Source organism: Mustela erminea, chromosome 14, assembly GCF_009829155.1.
Source record: "Mustela erminea isolate mMusErm1 chromosome 14, mMusErm1.Pri, whole genome shotgun sequence".
Lineage (NCBI taxonomy): Eukaryota > Metazoa > Chordata > Mammalia > Carnivora > Mustelidae > Mustela > Mustela erminea.
The window spans coordinates 48,124,545-48,144,046 of record NC_045627.1 but is presented as its reverse complement, the minus strand read 5'-3'; the positions used below and the strand labels follow the sequence as shown (position 1 = coordinate 48,144,046).

Genomic DNA, 19,502 nt, shown 5'->3' with positions numbered 1-19,502 from the left:
AGGTATCTTTATTATTCTGATTTTGCAGATTTAAGGAAATTGAAATATGGAGAAATCACATAATCTGTTCACAGACACACAGATAATAAGCAAGTACAGCTAAGATTACAGGCCTTCCAAATATGGCTGTGGTATTCTTTTGCAGCTGTTCTCTCCTACCACTACCCAACAAACCCTGCCTTCCGCTCATGCCAAACTACCCAAGGATCCATTCCCATACCATGATCTTTCAGGACTCCTTACCGGAGTACACACTACTACCCTGGCTCAAAATCTACCTTAAGAACTCTCTGAAGGCTTTATCCTTTCTTTCCTCTACAGAGGAATCCTAGGCAGAACAGTATAAGCCAAAATGATACACACACCCCAACTTCAAAATGCTACAATACAGAATGCTGAATAGATTTTCCAAGGTAACTTCCAAGTGAGAATCTAGTGCCAGCCTCATAAACCTGAAATCCACTGGAAAATTAATAGAGATCAACAATACAGTAACAACAAAAGCTAATAAAAATACACTTAATAACTTGATAAAATATCTGCAATATATAAAATTCCATTTTTTGAAGTTTATGCTAACTCATTCAGAATATAAGGGACTCAAGCACATTATCTAAAATTTATATTTTAAAAAAGGAAAAAAGAATATAAAGGACTCGAGTTTTAAAGTACCTTCTTTTGCAAATGTGACTTTTTAAAATGTTACAAGCAAGACAAATTCTATCTAAAATCTATTAGCAAAGCAAGAAAAATTTCAAAAAAAAACTAAAGAGCTCTTTTTTTACTATATCTGAATTCAGAAAATAATGATTGAATACTAACAGACTTGTGCTTATGAAATATATTAGATGACAAAGAGGTAGTGAGTATGGTACCACATCTGTAGCATCAGCACATTAGCCCAGTATCTTCCAGGAACATGCAAGAATGATATCAAAAGTCCCTCCTTGGTATTAACTGACAGTTAAACAATACCTCTTCAAAGTACTACTCAAATATATTAGCTTATAATTCCCCACACTGAAGCTCTCAGTTTTGTCTTTTCGCAGTCTCAAGATCCTTCTGTAATTAACTGTTCTTTAACTGGCATTTGGATACAAAGCACCAAGTGTTACTTTCAAACTTAAAAATCTCTTTTCTAGTTAAGAAAAGGTCCTATAAGATCATTTCTGGCACCTGTCCCAGCCAGGTTTCTGTCTCCCTGTATCTTTCATTGCTTTTCCCCCTTAACCCTTAGAAAAAATATTCCTAATCCTTACATAAATTTCTTGTACAAAGCATAAGTAATTTCTTAGCAATACCATTTTATAGAGATATTAGGAAATTTACCTTTAATGAATACACAAAGATTAATCCATGGTGAGGTGCTACTCTAAGGAAGCAGGCTCAAAATAATTTTGCTTCTGGCATTCCTCCAAAATATAATCAACATGAACTTCTTATACAATATCTAGAATCAGGCAGAAGACTTACTTTAAAGAGACTTTTTACAGTGGTCTGCTCAGGTTAATAGAGCCTGGCCCAGGGTAACAGTAAATGGAATAGAGGGGGAACAACTCCAACAGCAAGACTTCCCAGCTAATGGAAAATGAGGGATAGGAGATTAGAAGTCAGGATGATTCCCAGGTTTATAATTTGACTAACTGAGGAACTGGAAGCATCATTAACCAAGACAGGAAAATGAGATGGAATACATGAATCTGGAGAAAAATATGTGGTTAATTTTTGATGTTTTTAAGTTTCAGGTTTTCTGCTAGACAATCAGGTGGGCATTCTAAGTAGCTCACCTAAGGACTAGAGTGCTCAAGATGAAAACAGGGCTGAAGAAATGAATTCAAAGGAGATAATGAAAAACAGCATGTGTTCCAAGAAAGCATGACAGAATGAAGATAAAGGGGTCAGATTGAAAACATGGGAAACATGAGCCATTTAGGAATGAGGTCGGTAAAGACAGCTGAGAAAAGAAGAATAGGCAAAAAGGAAAAACAGGAGTGATGTCACGAAGACAGAGAGGGTATTACAAACATGGGCATGATCCTCTAAAAGGTTCACACTAGATTTAACTAGGAACTACACCCAAGTACAGATACAATTTCAGTAAGTAGAAGAACCAAGAGTAACAACACTGTTGGGATGGCAGAATGGCTCAAACAAGGCAAAAAAGGAAAAGTATGGCATGTCTGGAATAGAATGTAAAAGAGTTTTGCTGGAATAGAGAGTTCATGTTGCAGAAGAGAAGAAAGGAAGTCTGAGCCAAGGCCTTCGCATTCCAGATTGTATTCTATTTTGGATTTTATTCCACAAGCAGGAAAAAGAAAAACTGGTAGCTTTTTTTTTTCTTTTAAAGACAATGAATCAATCTGATGACAGCATTCATGATGAACGGGAATGACAAGAGAGTTAAGGTAAGATAAACTATTAAGCAGTCTTAAAATTATCTAGGGCCTGAAAGAGGTTGGTAGCAGCCAAAGTAAGAATTAAAGAGTACATAAAAAAGAGAAATTATCTACTCCCAAGGTGACCTAGATATTTCACTATTACTATACCGATCGCGTACAACAATAACCTGTGGACTGAGACCTTCTCTTATTCAGCCTCTCATCATTAGTACTAACAAATCAGAACAAGGGAAGTGGCCAAAAAATGTTTGTTGATTTAGAATTGAACTCAGTAATAAAAAGATACAGAAGTAAGACTTAAAAATACTACACAGAAACTTAAGTAACTTACAAGATGATACTACAGAAAATACTAGTCGAAGTCAAGATCAAGTTCAGACAATGAGTTTAAAATATGTTTCTGGTAGAGAGGGTGAGTAAGGATAACCAAATATAAATATCAAAGAGAAAAAATCAAAACCAGAGGAAAAATATTCAGATATTCAGACCAAAAAAAAAAAAAAAAAAAGATTTGAGATATATAATGAAATCAACAAATCTCATTAATTGCCCAGAAGAATAAATATTTAATAAAATTTAACTTCCTAATACATTTTGTATGTGACTTTCTTTAAGAACCCCTGGGTGGCTCAGTAGGTTAAAGCCTCTGCCTTCGGCTCAGGTCAGGATCCCAGGGTCCTGGGATCGAGCCCCACATCGGGCTCTCTGCTCAGCGGGGAGCCTGCTTCCTCCTCTCTGTGTCTCTGCCTGCCTCTCTGCCTACTTGTGTTCTCTGTCAAATAAATAAATAAAATCTTAAAAAAAAAAAAAAAAAGAATGCTATCTGGGGGCACCTGGGTGGCTCAGTTAGTTAAGTATCTGCCTTCAGCTCAGGTCATGATCCCAGGGTCCTGGGATCAAGTCCCGCATTGGGCTCCCTGCTCAGCAGGGAGCCTACTTCTTTCTTTCCCTCTGCCTCTCCCCAGACTGTGCTTGCTCGCTCTCTCTCTCTCTCTCTCTCGCTCTCTTTCTCAGTAAATAAATCTTAAAAAAAAAAAAAAAGAATTGCTCATTTGTATGATCTTTATAAATTAAACTGATGTAAAAAGTCCAACCAAATGGGTCAATCAAAACTGGGTCAGTGTTGAATAATCATCTGCCTTACTCAATCATTCATTCAACAAAAATGTACTGAGTGACTATAAGTTTGGTGTTGAGGCAAGGGAGACCAGCCATCACAGCAAACAGAGTAAAGTACAGCAAATATTACAACAAAATACCTGCAAATGTTACAGGAATACGGGTAACAAAAAATACAATGGAAGAGGGGTAGAGGAGGCATGGTAAAAATATGCCTAGAAGCTTTTCTAGAAGAGGGGACTTATTTGGATTTTTATTTTTATTTTTAAGATTTTATTTATTTATTTGACAGAGAGAGAGATCACAAGCAGGCAGAGAGGCAGGTGGGGGATGGGGGGGCAGGTTCCCTGCTGAGCAGAGAGCCCCATGTGGGCCTCCATCCCAGGACCCTGAGACCATGACCTGAGCCAAAGGCAGAGGCTTAACTCACTGAGCCACCCAGGTGTCCCCTTATTTGGGTTTTTAAAAAGATGAACTGATTTAGCAAAGTAGTTAATGAGTTGGATGGTATTCTGGAAAAAAGGGATATTATGTGCAAAAGCATAGAAATGTCAAAGAACATTGGAACATGGAACCATGACAGAAGATAAGGGACACATCAAGGGAAGGACTTTCTATACACAGACAGCAAACCCACCATTACCCTGTGATAAGAAACATCAAATATGCATTAGAACCCATAAGGAGCATTCTAAATCCCCTGAAGCAGAGTGCAGGTGTAGGCAGGAGTTGGACAAGAAGCAAAAAAAAAAAAAAAAAAAAAAAAAAAGTGTCTGACTTCCACAGACAACAGAAAGCCACAAAAGATTTTTAAGCAACAATAAGACCTTATCAGATCTGTGTTTCAGAAATTCAAAAGTCAGTAGTATGGAAAAGTGGCTAAGGAATGAGAATCTGGAGGGAGACCAATGAAGATTAAAAAGTGATTTCAGTTAATGCTTCAGCACTAAATATTGACAACTACTTACTCAAACATAAATGAACCACAGGAGGAGGCATATAAAGTAATGTAACTGTAATATGGGCTTTCAACATAAGTTTCTGAACTCATCTCAAACATCAACTCAATAATCAGAAGCAATTACAGAAAAAGCATGGTCAGGTACATTAGAAAAAAAGGAAAAAGAATGGCCATCAAATCTTTCTCTTAAAAATACTTCACTTACGTTTTTAAATTTTTTTTACTAAATATTTTTTTTCCTGTTTTAAAAAGTACTTAAGAGTAAAACTACCATATTGGACAAAGATTACCAAAACAGAATTTAGAACCACAGGGAAAACACTGTGCAAAACTGCTAAAAACGATTAACAGGGAGAAGTTACCAGACAAAAATAGGTTAGCAAAAAAAACCAAAAACAAAAAGCCCAAAAAACAAAAAAACAAAAAACACAATCTTTGTTACTCACATATAAAACTAGTTTTGAACTGATAAAAATTTGCCAAATTGGAGGTAGGAGGTGTTCTTTAACTCCTCTCCCCTAGCCGCTGTCTTAATTTGAAAGAAATAGGTCAATACATAAGGACATATATATATGATAATAATAGGCCCTGGGTTCACAGATTAGGATTAAATTAATTTCATTTATTATTTTCAAAGAAATAGCTCCTTAATTTTTTCTCTCCACTGGATCATTACATCAGCTATAAATATTTTTGTATTTATTCAAATATACTAGAAAAGCACCCATCTTTAAAAAAAAAAATAACAATTCCTTGACTCCACATCCCCTCTAGCTATCGCCCTCTTTCTCTTATCTTCTATTTATAGCAAACTCCTTGAAAGAATTAGTTGTCTCCAGGTCTTCTCCTACAGTTCTCTAATAAACCCCCTCCAATAAAGTTTTCATCACCATTAATCCACCAGGAACTTGTTCAGTCACCAGTGATTTTCGTATTGCTAAATCTAACCATCATATCCTAGTCCTGGATCTAATAACATCTGACACAGCTATTCATTCACTCCCTCCTTCTTAAAACATTTACCTGGCTCCAGGGATACCATTCACTCTTAATTCTCCTCCTTCTTCATGGAGTGCTTCTTACTCTTATTCTCTTAGCTCTAGCTCATTACAGAAACCTAAGGCAAAATCGTTGAGCTTCTTCTCCAGCCACAATTCCTTCCTAGATTATCCTAATCAGTTCCTAGGGTATTAAACACTATGTCTATGTCAGTGACTGGAAATATGTTATCTTCAGCCCAGACCTCTGGCCTGAATCGCAGACTCATGTATACCTCATTGTCTGGACAATTATCTCCACTTAATTGCTAACTTAACACATCCAAATTAAGCCCATTATTTCCCACCTGCTTTTCCTGAAGTCTTCCCCAGCTTGGTAAATGGCCACTCCATTCTTCTACCTGTTCAGGACAAAACCAACAAATGGCCACATCCAATCCACCATCAAATGCTGTTGGCTTTGCTTTCCAAATGTATACAAATTGTAAACGCTTCTCCCCAAACCCTGCCAAAAATCACTATGATCTCCCACCTTGAATTGCTGCTGGGGCCTCCTGAACAATCTCATTATACCTAGTCTTGGATATTATCTACATAACTGTTGAGAGGTCTATTTAAATTTTTTTTAAAGATTTTATTTATTTATTTGACAGACAGAGATCACAAGTAGGCAGAGAGGCAGCAGAGAGAGACGGGGAAGCAGGCTGCCCACTGAGCAGAGAGCCCAATGTGGGGCTTGATCCCAAGACCCTGAGATCATCACCTGAGCCGAAGGCAGAGGCCTTAACCCACTGAGTCACCCAGGCACCCCTGAGAAGTCTATTTAAAACAAGTCAAAAAGCTTTCAGTGCTTCCCTCTTTCACAGTGAAAGCCAAAGTCCTACTGGCCTACGAGGCCATATATGATCAATCATGTACCCCTCCCCCAGCACCACCTGTGGCCCCCCCACCTCATCTTCCACTAATTACACCCCTCAGTGTGCATTTCTACTTGCCCCTTTTTTTTTCTTTTTTTTTTTTTTAAAGATTTTATTTATTTATTTGACAGAGAGAGATCACAAGTAGGCAGAGAAGCAGGCAGAGAGAGAGAGAAGGAAGCAGGCTCCCGGCTGAGCAGAGAGCCCGATGCGGGGCTAGATCCCAGGACCCTGGGATCATGACCTGAGCCGAAGGCAGCGGCTTAACCCACTGAGCCACCCAGGCGCCCCGCCCCTTCTCAAACAATACAAGCATGCTTCAGCTACAAGATATTCGATATTCGCACTCACTTCATCTTCCTCATTCTCTCCTCTAATACCTGCATAAATTAGATCACTATCTCACTTCTTCCTTAGAACTGCTCAAATACCATTCTTCACTGCAGCCTTCTCTAACCATCTTATATAACACAGCAGTATCCCCCTTGCATGCTGCCTTATTCTGCTTTTCCTCCAAGCACTATAATAACCCACATATTATATATACACTTATTTATTCTCTGTATCTTGTCATTAGAATGAAAGTTCCCCAGGGGTAAAAAACGTGTTCTCTTCACTGCACTATTACTAGCAAGGGCTCAGTGGGTATTTCTTGAATGGATGGATAGCATGAATCAGGAAAATCTAGACTCAGTATTTCGTCTGAAAGCTTGGATTGAGGATTTTATACAGCAGAACTTCTCAGGGCCTGGGAAAATGCTGATAGCCAAAAGCAATCATGAAATGGAGAAAATAAATCTGAGGAATTTTTTTTAAATAAAAATAAAAGGAAAAACAAGGGGAAAAAAAAAAGAGGCACCTCTGCCTCCCCACTCCCTGGATATATCTCCTATAACCTGGCCTAAGAACTCAGACCAAAACATCACCAGACCCACTCTATACTTAAATAGCTGTTACAAATAGTTCCTGCTTTTCTAAACTATGATTGTCAGAGAAAACTGTAACTGCCAACCCAGCACTGGCTGCCAAGACATAATGGTCAGAGAAAGCTCTCAAATTTCCCCAAAGCACTCAGGCTCCAACCAAATATCATTAATATGATGACAACAAAACTCAAAGTACCTCCTGGTGTCTGCCTGAGTTAGCTGTCCCTAGTGTATTCTCTAGGGGCTGTCATCAAGATTATGGCCTTGGTATGGGGGCAGGGATATATTTGAGGAAGCTGAGGGGAGAACAGAGAGAGAAAGGAAGAAGAGAGGGAGAAGGAGAGAAGGAAGAAGAGAGGAAAAGGGAGAGAGAGGGAGAAAAGAAGGGAGAGAGAGAATGAATGGGAATCAATTCAAAGAAACAGAGCCTAAATTCATTTTTTGTATTTTAAAGAGAGGTAGGACTACTTGTGATCTCTGTCAAGTAAATAAAAAAAAAATTTTTAATAAATAAATAAAATAAACATTTAAAGAGAGGTAGGTTGCCAGGGAATGGAAAGCATCTACTATGATATATCACATTACAAAAGGACCAAAACCCTGAGATATCCAGCATTCCTCAGCTAAAAAGCGGTCTTGCATCTCCCATTCCCATACTGAAGATATGGGGTAGGGGGCCATGACAAATTGGACAGTTAGGAGCAGTGACTGTGGTGAAGAGTGTGGTAACAATTACAGCAAAGAAAGGAAGAGAAAAGTAATCATCCTTTTTTTTTTCTCTTTTCCCCTTACTATACTTACCAAGTACAGAAACCAGCCAGATGAAAACTGGGAAGAAGGCAAAGAGTGAAGAATAAGGATGCTCTGAAGCAAATAAAAGCAGAAGAAATCAAACACAAATTCCTTCTCTAAATAGCTCTTTGCAAACCAGTCATATGGGGCACCTGGGTGGCTCAGTGGGTTAAGCATCTGCCTTCAGCTCAGGTCTTGATCCCAGGGTCCTGGGATTGATCCCTGCCTAGGGCTCCCTGCTCAGCAGGGGGCCTGCTTCTCCCTCTCCCCCTGCTTGTGTTCCCTCTCTTACTGTCTCTCTCTGTGTCAAATAAATTAACTGAATATTTAAAAATGAAAGAAAGAAAACCAGTCATACGAAGTAAGTTACTTGGAACTGACCAAGGAAATTTCAAACAAGCTCCTACACCTTAGATAACTAAGAGCTGTACAAAGAGGACTGTACAAAGAGAACAGAGATGCTTAATTATTTGGAATGATGGTCCTGGGGCATTTTTAAGATCAACAATCCTCCAAGATGACTCAACTATATTCAAACTGGTCAAGATGGAAAAGTAAACAGGTGAAAAACTTCAGCTTTCAAGCATCCAGTCTTTAAGAATCCTCTGTCTTCTCAAGGGTTCTAAATCTCAAAACAATCAGAAGTCTTGAAAGCCAGAGAAGTAACTGGGGGAACACTGAAAAGCAATCAACTCAGCAGAGAAGAGCTGAAAACTCACAGGTTACACCTAACATACTCTGATTTGTCAACTCACTTAAAAAGGAAGGAGACTTCTGACTGGTTGCTCTCCAGAGGGTATGTCACATCCCAGCATCAGCACCAGTAGCAAGTGTTAGAAGCTTAAAGAAGCAGGAAACCACAGGATACTCTGAGAAAGGTATGGGAGGAAAAAGTAACATAGACAACTGAGCTATATATAACTGCAGGTCATCAGCATATCACACTGGACACAACAACTAGAATTGTTTGTAGCCTGAAGTAGCATTCTGTATTTACTTTTGTAAGTACTTCCCTCTCCTTTAAACTTCTCTCAGTCTGGCACTGATTGCTCTCCCTGCTCCTCCCTGACAGCTGTCACTTTCTAGAGCTCCTCTTCCTCCAGGCACTATTTGATTTAGGTGATTTGGTGTTTCCCACCCCCAATTCAGTCTTCTACCATTTTCCTGAATTAGCTCATTCTGTATTAGATCATGCTTTCTACTCTGTCCCTATTCTTGAGAAGCACATAATCCAGTGGGGCAGGTAGATGTGTCACTAGATTAGGTGCAATACATCATAGTCAATGCCACGAGAGAAACATAATGACGTGCTGGAAGTACATATTCATCTGTCATTACCCTATTTCATATTTTCCAAATCAACACTCCAGCTTCCCACACTCTTGTAAGTCAGTGACTTACTAAGTCCTGTATCTTTCCATAGTATCCCCTGATCTCCAAACCCACTTTGCATTTCAGGGTTCCCTTCTCATATGACCTATTAGTCAACCACATCCTATCAGAAAACAGTTCAATATATTTCCACACCACTACATCAGCCAACTCCCTAAAAGACATATCCTATTATCCCCTTGCTTTGAAACATCTAATATCTTTCCAATGCCTACAAGATAAAGTTCAAATCCTTAGCACAAAAATTAAGATAATACAGTTTTCAAAGCCTTTTAAAAGTAGGCAGACTGAAGGGCGCCTGGGTGGCTCAGTGGGTTAAGCCTCTGCCTTCGGCTCAGGTCATGATCTCAGGGTCCTGGGATCCAGCCGCGAATCGGGCTGTCTGCTCAGCAGGGAGCCTGCTTCCCCCTCTCTCTGCCTGGCTCTCTGCCTACTTGTGATCTCTCTGTCTGTCAAATAAATAAACAAAATCTTAAAAAAAAAAAAAAAAAAAAGGAGGCAGACTGAGTTCCAGTTCCACTGCTTACTAGCTGTGTTACCTTTGGCAGGTCACTTTACCTCTCTAAGTTTCCTCATTTGCAAAGTGAGGATATGAAAACAACCTACTGGGACGCCTGGGTGGCTCAGTTGGTTAAGCAGCTGCCTTCGGCTCAGGTCATGATCCCAGCGTCCTGGGATCGAGTCCCACATCGGGCTCCTTGCTCCGCAGGGAGCCTGCTTCTCCCTCTGACTCTGCCTGCCTCTCTGTCTGCCTGTGCTCGCTCTCGCTCGCGGTTTCTCTGACAAATAAATAAATCTTTAAAAAAAAAAAAAAGAAAACAACCTACTCATGGTTGTTCTGGGAATTAAGTATGCAACTCAATGCCACGTACCAGCACAGTATCCAGCATTCACTCGATGTTAACTACTACCCTGGGATAGCTCATCTATCTAGAATGTCTCACTCCTCAAAGGAAGCAGATTACCGAAGTTTGACTCTCATATATTTTAGAATGATTAACAATAAGAGTTAAATGAGAAATGACCTTCTGGTTAACCATGAACCAACAAAAACTTCAATTAACCAAAGTATGCTTTCCTGAAATTTTCGTTTGTTGAAATTTACTATAATTTATTTAAAAACAAGTACCTATTTATTTAAAAAAAAAAACTAGATTAGTTTTGTTTTGTTTCCTATCCAAGTTCAGGAAGGAAAAAAGTAGCTGCTTATCAACAGAAACTCAGATATTTTTAAGAATGTGATTCTCTAGCATATAAAATTCACATAAATTAAATTCAAACTCAATTGCATATATAATTTTCTAAAGATATATACACATAACAAAACAAACTCTAGAAACTTAAGAAAATAAAAATGTATATCAGATAGATGGTGGACTGACATTTATTCTTAGACATCACAATCAAATGACGAAATCACAAAAATTTTTGTAAGTCAGTGATTTTAATAATTTAGAAAACTGCCAAACCCACAATAATAACAACAAAACAGATCAGATACATATTTTAAGAGATTCATATATTCATGATGTTAAGCGCTAATGAAAATTGGTAAAAAGATTCCAATAAATTCAGGCACAAGAGACCAACAATTCATACAAAGGAGAAGGTAAAACTAGAAAAATACTGCATTTGCTTTTCTATTGTGGTTAGTGATGTTAGACAGTAGATGCCCTTATACCTATTTTTAAAAAACAAACCTTTTCTTTTTTTAAGATTTAATTTTATTTATATTTGAAGGAGAAAGACAGAACATGGGGCGGGGTGGGGGGTGGGTAGTGAAGCATGCTCACCACTGAGCAAGGAGCAGAGTGTGGGGCTGGATCACAAAACCCGGGCATCATGACCTCAACCAAAGGCAAACACTTAACTGACTGAGACTCCCAGGCACCCCTAAAAACCAAACTTTTAAAAAACAAAAAGCTGTAAAAGTCTGATGAAACTGGTTAACCAACTGCCAGAGGCTGTATAAATAAATTTTTAAAAAAACTTTTGGAAATAAATTCAGCAATATTTTTCAAAAGTGACAAAAACCTTCATATCCTTTGACCTTGTCATTCCCCCTCCTGGGTCATTAGCCTAAAGTAAAGAAGCAAAACAGCACAGCTATATAATAACTGCATTACTTGCAAAACAAGAAACAACTTGGATGTCCAACTATTAAAAATAAATAACTCAATTCACTGCAACATTGTATAACTTAAATGTATAAAAATTATAACAAAAAGAAAACATTAAATGTGAAAACAAATATTAAACATTATATTTATGCTTTGAATATAGTATAAAATCACGGATACATGGTAAGAATTAAATGAGAAGAAAAATTAAACATTTTTTTTTCTTATTTCTTCATCATGAAGTTGTTTGTAAAATAAAAAGCCTGATGGAGTTCATCAGACCCACGACAATAAATACACATTTCAAAACTGGCTTTTCAGAGGCAAAAACCACAACTGTCCTTTTTTTCCCCCAAAAAACCTATCCCAGAGGAGTAATCAGATAGGCTCCTCTCACATACAGACTAGCCATACATGTAATTTTAGCCATGTTACTAACCATCTGTAACCTTATGTTAAAATCTCATTTTACCATCAAAATTAACTGTATGTGGGATCTCCATATGGTGAGCAGAGCCACTTGTTATGTGGCATCTGGAGAGAGGGCCCCAAGCACTGAGGTTAAAAACTATCTGGCCAATGCAGTAATTACGGTCAGGTTTCTCCTCTATCCCCAAATGAATAATCATGTTTCTCACCACTCAAGGGCTCTACGTTTGAAAGAGTGGCAGCTAAGCATTCATGGAGGGAGAAAATACAAGCTGATTTGTTCTCCCTCTGAAAATTGGCAGCTTCCTCATTTTCCCAAAAAGCACCATTAAGTAATGAAAAATACACAACCATGAGGTGAGGAGATGTGGGGTAAAACTGACCCTAAGAAACCTCAAACAAGGCACTTATCTTTAGAGCTTTGGTTGTTTAATAGGTAAAATTTTACATCTGAACCAAATAACTAATTAATTCCTTCAAATTCAACATTCTATTTATTGACTCCCTTTACTAATACATGTCTGACTCTCAAAATCTTCCACTCAGATTGTAGAACAATTACTAAAACTTAGAATTAGGAAACTGGGGGCAAAGGAAATACAGAGAGTCAAAATTGTATCCGAGGTCTGTCCCTTTCTACCTGCATGACCTCAGGCAAATAACTTTGCCTCAAAATAAAGTCCTAAAATCAATGAAGCAGCAATCCTTACTGGCCCTGCCGTTTTTACCCTTGCATCATAAAATGTATTGGCTTTTTGCTGTCATAACTGAGGTTTCATTCCCAACCAGGAACAATTTTGACTGTGTTCTTAGAAATTTAAAAATACCTTGCACATCCATCTTTTCCATGTTTTCTGATATTGAAAGAAATAGTTAACAAAGTTTGCCTATCTTAAATCTATATTCAGGATTAAGAGCATTCCTCAAAAATGTATTCAATAAATAGTTGAGTACCTGTACCACATAACAGTACATGCTAGAGTTGCAAAGGTCCTTCCGAAGAAACCTAAAAGTCTTATGGAGAGAGACATTTAACCAAATCATTACTAACTAGCAAATGCTAAATGCAGAATATATGACGTGCTACTGGACCAGTCAAGACAAGGGGGATAAGATGTCTGGACCATTTTCAGAGGTGACATTTTCAGTAGGTCTTGAAAAGCAAATTGTTTACTAGGGAGAGAAGAATTCTCAACAGAAGAACAGTGTAAAATTACAAAGAAAGAGTCATCTTCAGAGAACTCTTAAGTAGTCTTTGTATGGAATGGCAGGGAAGATGGTGGAAATGAAATCAGAAACACAAATTATCAGAAATTGTGAAGGACTTTGACTTTTATCAAACACAGATAATGTAGAGTCATTGACAGACTCAATTACCTATACTGAGTCATTGATGGAAGCAAAGTCCCCTGTCCAGTACACAAACGAGTTGAGTCAAAGCAACAAACAAAAAAATGCAGGCCTCAATATGGAAATACAGAATAAGTGGTTGGTTGTTGCTGTTGTTTTAAATGGAAAGCTCCTGCCCTCAGGATGTCTTTTAGCAGTTTCTCACTAGGGCATATTAACACCACACTGAAGTAAAAGAGTATGAATTATGGCTAAAGGGTTCAAGAAAGTGTGTGTTTTTTTACCTAAAGATTCTTTGAAGTCAATGTTGAGAACACTAAAGAAAATAATGAAATAATACTAAAGAGCTATAATAATCACTAGAAGTAAACAGTAATAATGTCTGAGAAGACTGACCTCAGGCAAACCGCTCAGGAATGTTTAAATACTTATCATATATTGACTGCAGATAAGACATGTTTTGAGCAGAAGGGTATCTTAAATTCCTTTTGGTTAAAGAGGCGCCACCACTAAAATCTTTAAACTAGTCTAAAAGATTTTTTTTTTAAACTGGCATAATTAATACGTTCCATTACATTTTAATGCTCAGAAAAAAAAGGAGAAAAGGAATGTCTTCTCAAATGACGACTCCGAAAAGGCTAAAGCTCAATTTTTATCTCACCAGTGGGAGCAAAACATTCACATTACAATTTGGGACCACGAAGAGTCCCTGCATCAGTAATTTCCACACTGCTAAGGCCTAGTCTTGGACCTGAAAGCCTAACTGGCTGGGTAGCCTACAAAGATGAATTTGCAATTATTGAAATTCAAACTCAAGCTTAGCTACCGACGACGACTACCTCAAAGGAATCATTCTTCCTTTTACTTTGATTTAAAAAAAAAAAAAGTGGGAGCATAAAAACCAAATATACGTATAAAAACAGGAGATGTCAAAGGAGAGAGAAGGAGCATCTGAACCTATATGGCAACGGTGTGGTCCACCAAAGTTTGATCTCAGGATGTGTTTCAGGGTGTGTCTTTGTTTTGGCCCAATAATTTAAAAAAAAAAAAAAAAAAACGTCATTCAGGGGAACCGGGTACTTTCCCCTGTCAAACCTCACAAGCATCCTGGCTCTGAAATCACAGGGTAACTTGGCCTCGCCCTGATTCCTCCTACGAGAGAAAGGCACAGCCCCGCGCCCGAGGCCCCCCGGCGCGCCTGTCACAGCCCGGGAGAGGGGGGCGTCCGGCCTCCAGGCTCCACGCTCGCCCCTCCTCAGGCAGCTCGTGGGGAGCTCGAGAGGGTGCGGGGAGGGCGGGAGGCCGGAGAGCGTCACTGTCTCACCCAGGTGCCTGGGCCCACGACCTGACGCGCCCCCCGCCCTGGACTGTCGCGGGCGCCCGCCCCACCCCAACTCCGGCCCCGGCTCCCTCCTGACCCCCACTCTCACCGTGCGGAGGTCACGCTGCCTCCTCCGCCGCGGCCCGACTGCTGGCCGCCAGTGACCTACGGGCCCAAGGACCGCAGGTGAGGCGAAGCACTGCCCGTCACATCCCCACCGGCCCCGCCGCCGGATCAGCAGCAGTCAGCATCACGTCCGCGGCCTGAGGGAGCGCCTGACTCCAGAGACACCGCGCCCCCTCCCTCGGCCTGCGCCCGCCCTGGACTCCGCCCTCCAGGGCCCGCGCAGCGCGCGCGCGCAGCCCCGCCTCCCGGGACCCCCGTGCGCAGGCGCAAACCCCACGGGGCCAGGCTCCGCCTCCAGGCCCGCCCACGCTGCCTGATTCCGGCCTCATCCCTCCTCTGGCCCCGCCTCCCCCCCCCGCCGCGCTGGCCATTCCCAGGCTCCGCCCCCACCTCGGGATCCACCTCCCTCTGCACTGACCTTGCCTCTCTGCCCCCTGACTCAGGTGTCTGCTAGGCTGAACCCGTGACGCGGACCCCGTGGCTGACATCAGCTTTAGCCAGCACGTTGGACTAACAACATTCGCTGCTACACCGCGGTCAAACTTGTCAGCTCCTCCTCTTGACCCAAGAAGTTAATAGCTTGAGCTTCAGGTCTGACGTGGGCTCCTCTCCCACCTTTCAGTGGAATGAGCATCTCTAGCATTTGTGTCCATCCCTGTTCCCTGCTCTTCCATGCTCAGGGGCCACGCCTGAACCACACACCTAACCTACCACACCAAAACACCGGGTCTTGCGGAGGCTGAGGGGATGGAAGAGGTACCCCCAAGTGCTGAGATCGGCAGCATCTCCATGGCACCATCAATCTGGGTTCCCCTTGCCACGAATTTTTTCCTACTCTCCCCTGGAACTTCCATCACCCACAGGCCTTCTTCCGTTCCTTTCCCTCTCAGTGGCTAGCTCTGCCGTGAGTGCTCTTAACCTGGAGGTCTCCGAGGTCTGGCTGAGTGTTAAAGCCTGAAAGCTGCACTTACATGGCAAATAGACTAGCAATTCACTGAAACCCTTTGGGCCACACTTACCAACAGATCGACTGCAACAAATGACGTTTAAGGAGAATTCTACTGTTATATTGATTACTGTTATAAATATAGTATATATATTAAGGGGGAAATATCCCTTAAGTATCTTAAAGCTCTGTAACTCCTTTTGTCTCTGCTTTTTCTCAGGTCAGGACTGTCCAAAATTTTAATTACCTCTGGGTTTTTTCCTACAGACTTGGACATTATAATTAGTTTTATACAGTATACATTTTCTTATAATTACAAGTCTACCATTTTTCCTTATTAATTATTGCATTTCATATTTGCTTAGGGATCGTACTCCATTTTCTTGAAGTATATCCTTTAAATGTTCTTTTTGTTGAAGTCCATTAATAGTAAATTCTGTTAGTTTTTTTAGTATGAAATATTTTATTTCATTTCATTCTTGAATTTAACATTAAGCTGTGGGTAAAGTTTAGTGTGAGAATCTCCTTAAACTTTTGATAATATTCTACTGTATTCTAGCTTTTACTGGTGCTACTGATAATTTTTAATTGATTTCTTATGATTTTGGGGTAAACTGTCTATGTGCTCTGGATCTTTTAAGATAGCATTGATTTTAATATTCTGTAGTTTTATTATTATGTGGCTTACAACGGATTTTGTCTTATTTATATTGTGCAGGGTTTCTTGTGCTTCCTGAAACTATAAATTGAAATCTATCATCATTTATGGGTAAAAAAAAAAAGAGAGAGAGAGAGAGAGAGGGAGAGAGAGACAGTGTTTTTTAAAATCCATCATTTCCTCACTGATTTTGATGTTTGGGTCCAAGAGTGAATGGTCAAGAAAGAATTCTTGAAATGTTTTTGGTGCAAAAATGTGTTTTTTATTAAAGCATGCGACAGGACCCCTGGGCAGAAAAAGTTGAATTACAAGTCTGAGAAATGACTGATTATATAGGGTTTCTTATCCTGTGGCGGGGAAGGTGATGTTAGGGCTCCAAGAAATTGAATCTACAGGTTCCTGGAGGTCTGGCTATGATTAAGATTGTGTTTTCCTTGTAAATCATTAGGACAGTGACAAACTGATAGAATTTCTTGTCTTGAGTGACTGTGATCTTTATCAGTTGGGCATTTGTTTTTCCTTTCTTTGTTCTTGGGCAGTCATGAGTGCCTGAGGAATATCACACATATCCCATTGCCACCTTGCAGCTGGGGTGGAGGGTGCTGGTTATGTGGAGTGTCAGTTTGCCTTTTGCGCTCAGCTTGCCTTTTGTTATCTCCTCATTTCCTCCCATCCCCACCCTGAACAATTTTGACCCTTGAATCTTTAAGATTGTTGAAGGCAGAAAGGTCTCATCTTTTGCAGCTTCTTTCCACTGAACACGGGCAGAGAGATGTCCCTACCTATGGGTCATCATCAGTCAGGGCATATAGAGGGGAGTTATGAAAGGTAGAGAAAGCTGAGTCCAATGTGGACTGTAAAGAAATATCTCTGTGGGTGGTAAGGACCATCTATCTACGTGAAGTTGTTGCAGTGATGGAGTCTGAGCACCAAGCAGAGAAACTTTTTAAAAAGCAATATATTAAAATTAAAATGGCTATAAGAATGAGAAGTCCAACAAAGAGACCCTTAATAGTCAACCATAATCCTTCTCCAAACCAGGAACTTAACCAATCATTGAAAGAGAGGGAAAGATTTTGTAGAGCCTTAAGTTGGGTATTCATATCTTTTAGTAAACCTGTGATATTTTTGTGATGATCTGGGATGTATACATAGCACTCTGTTTTAATAATGACAAATGTCCCTCCTTGTGCTGTGGTTAGGACATCTAGAGCCATTCTATTTTATAGAACCACTATGTGCATTTGTGTAGTTTCAGTATTAAAGAAGGAGATGTTGTCTTATGAATCATTGAGGGCTTTCATGATGTACTTATTGAGGGCTTAGATATGCCAAATTATACTTTCTAATCCTACAAATGGAACAAAAATGGATACTAAATGGTCATACCATTGAAAAACAGATCATGTTCATCTTTATTTTAAATTGGGAAGATTAAGGGCTCGTGGGGAGGGGGAGAGGTAGGCAGAGGGAGAAGCAGGCTCTCCATGGGAGCCCAATGCAGACTCAAGCCCAGGACCCTGGGATCATAACCTGAGCCAAAGGCAGACACTTAACTGACTGAACCACCCAGGCATCCCTGCATTTTTTAAATATCCTCATTCCTGGGCTATGTAAATTTCTTAATCTGAATAGACTGTAGTTAGGGACTTTACTGGGTCAAAACTGGTATGACTTAATATTTATTTTGTGTTGCCTACCTGGCTGCACAGTCTGCCAAGTTGTTTCCTTTAGATTCTAAGGTCATATCTTTTTGATGTCCTCAGAAGTGGATTATGGCTACCTTCTTAGGTAGGTGTACAGCCCCAAGAAGGGTAATTATTTCAGACCCATATTTGATTGGAGAGTTATGAGTTGATCATAATCCCCTTTCCTTCCAAATTGCCCCATGGGCATGTAGCACCAGGAAAGCATAGTTGGAGTCTGTACAAATATTAATTTTTAGACCTTGTGCCAAATGAAGAGCATAGGTAAGTGCTGTTAATTCAGCCTTTTGAGCAGAAATGTTTATTGGAGGGGCTTTTGCCTCAGTGGTCTTAGTTAACTACAGCATATCCAGCTTTTCTTTCTCCCTATTCATGAAGCTACTGCCATCTGCACCTGTGGATTTTAACCAGCTGTCACCTACATTTTCTCAATAGGGGGTACTTTCAAATCTGGTTTGCTAGAATAAACATGAGAAATAATCTCTGAGCAGTCATGTTCTATTCCTAGAAGTATGATGGTCAGGTACAGACATAAGGATAGCTGGGTTAAAGTGTGACAGGTTTTAAATATTATTTTAGGTGTGTCTAAAAACATAGCCTGGTATTTAGTAAGTCAGCCTCTCATCATCCATTGGTGGCCTTTGGTCTCTAGGACACTTTGGAGCTGGTGTGGAGTCATCAATGTCAAGGATCATCCCATAATAAGTTTTGAAACTGCTTCTACCAGGAGAGCTTTTGCAGCCACTGCTCAAAGACAAGCTTGCCACTCCTGTGCTACATTATCAAGAGACTATGAAAAATAACCCGCCGGTCTTGTTTCACCTCCTGATTTCTGGGTAAGAACTCCCAAAGCTTATCCTTGTTTTTCTGTTACATATGAAATGAAAGGTTTTTCTAAATTCGGTAAAGCCAAAGCTGGGGCTCATGAAAGCTTAACTCTAAATGTTTGAAAGTCTGTCTGCTGGGCTTTAGCCCAGAGTAAAGGTTCTTCATCAGGGCCTTTAATTGAATCATACAATAGTCTGGCTAAGAGCCCAAATCCAGGAACCCAAGGCAGCAAAAACCTGCACGCTTAGGACAGTACAGAGTGGTTTTTTCATAATCGGGGGTCCATGATCTAATATAGCTTTTTTTCCTGTCAGTAGTCAGGGTGCAATGGCCTGGTGTGGTTCATATCCCAAATATTGTACTTTCTATTTAAACATTTGTGCCTTTTTAGGGGAGAAATGACACCCTCTGTCTGCCAAGAAATTAAATAGTTATAGAATTACTATCAGATGTTTATTTTGTGGGACTACAGATTAAAATATCTTCCACATATTGAACTGTAGTCCCTTGATAA

At 39.9% G+C, this 19,502-nt stretch overlaps 1 protein-coding gene across 5 annotated transcripts in view; it reads right to left on the bottom strand.

The window, feature by feature from the left end:
• The window catches only part of CCSER2 (coiled-coil serine rich protein 2), a 189,201-nt gene extending 174,111 nt beyond the window's left edge, over positions 1 to 15,090 (bottom strand). For 2 of the 5 annotated variants that reach the window (XR_004278992.1, XM_032314150.1), the window contains exon 1: positions 14,834 to 15,090. The gene's annotated coding sequence lies outside the window, so the exon portion shown is untranslated. The remainder of the gene's footprint in view (positions 1 to 14,833) is intronic. The other 3 variants (XR_004278991.1, XM_032314147.1, XM_032314144.1) reach the window with 3 other exon arrangements.
• Positions 15,091 to 19,502: the final 4,412 nt, after the last annotated feature.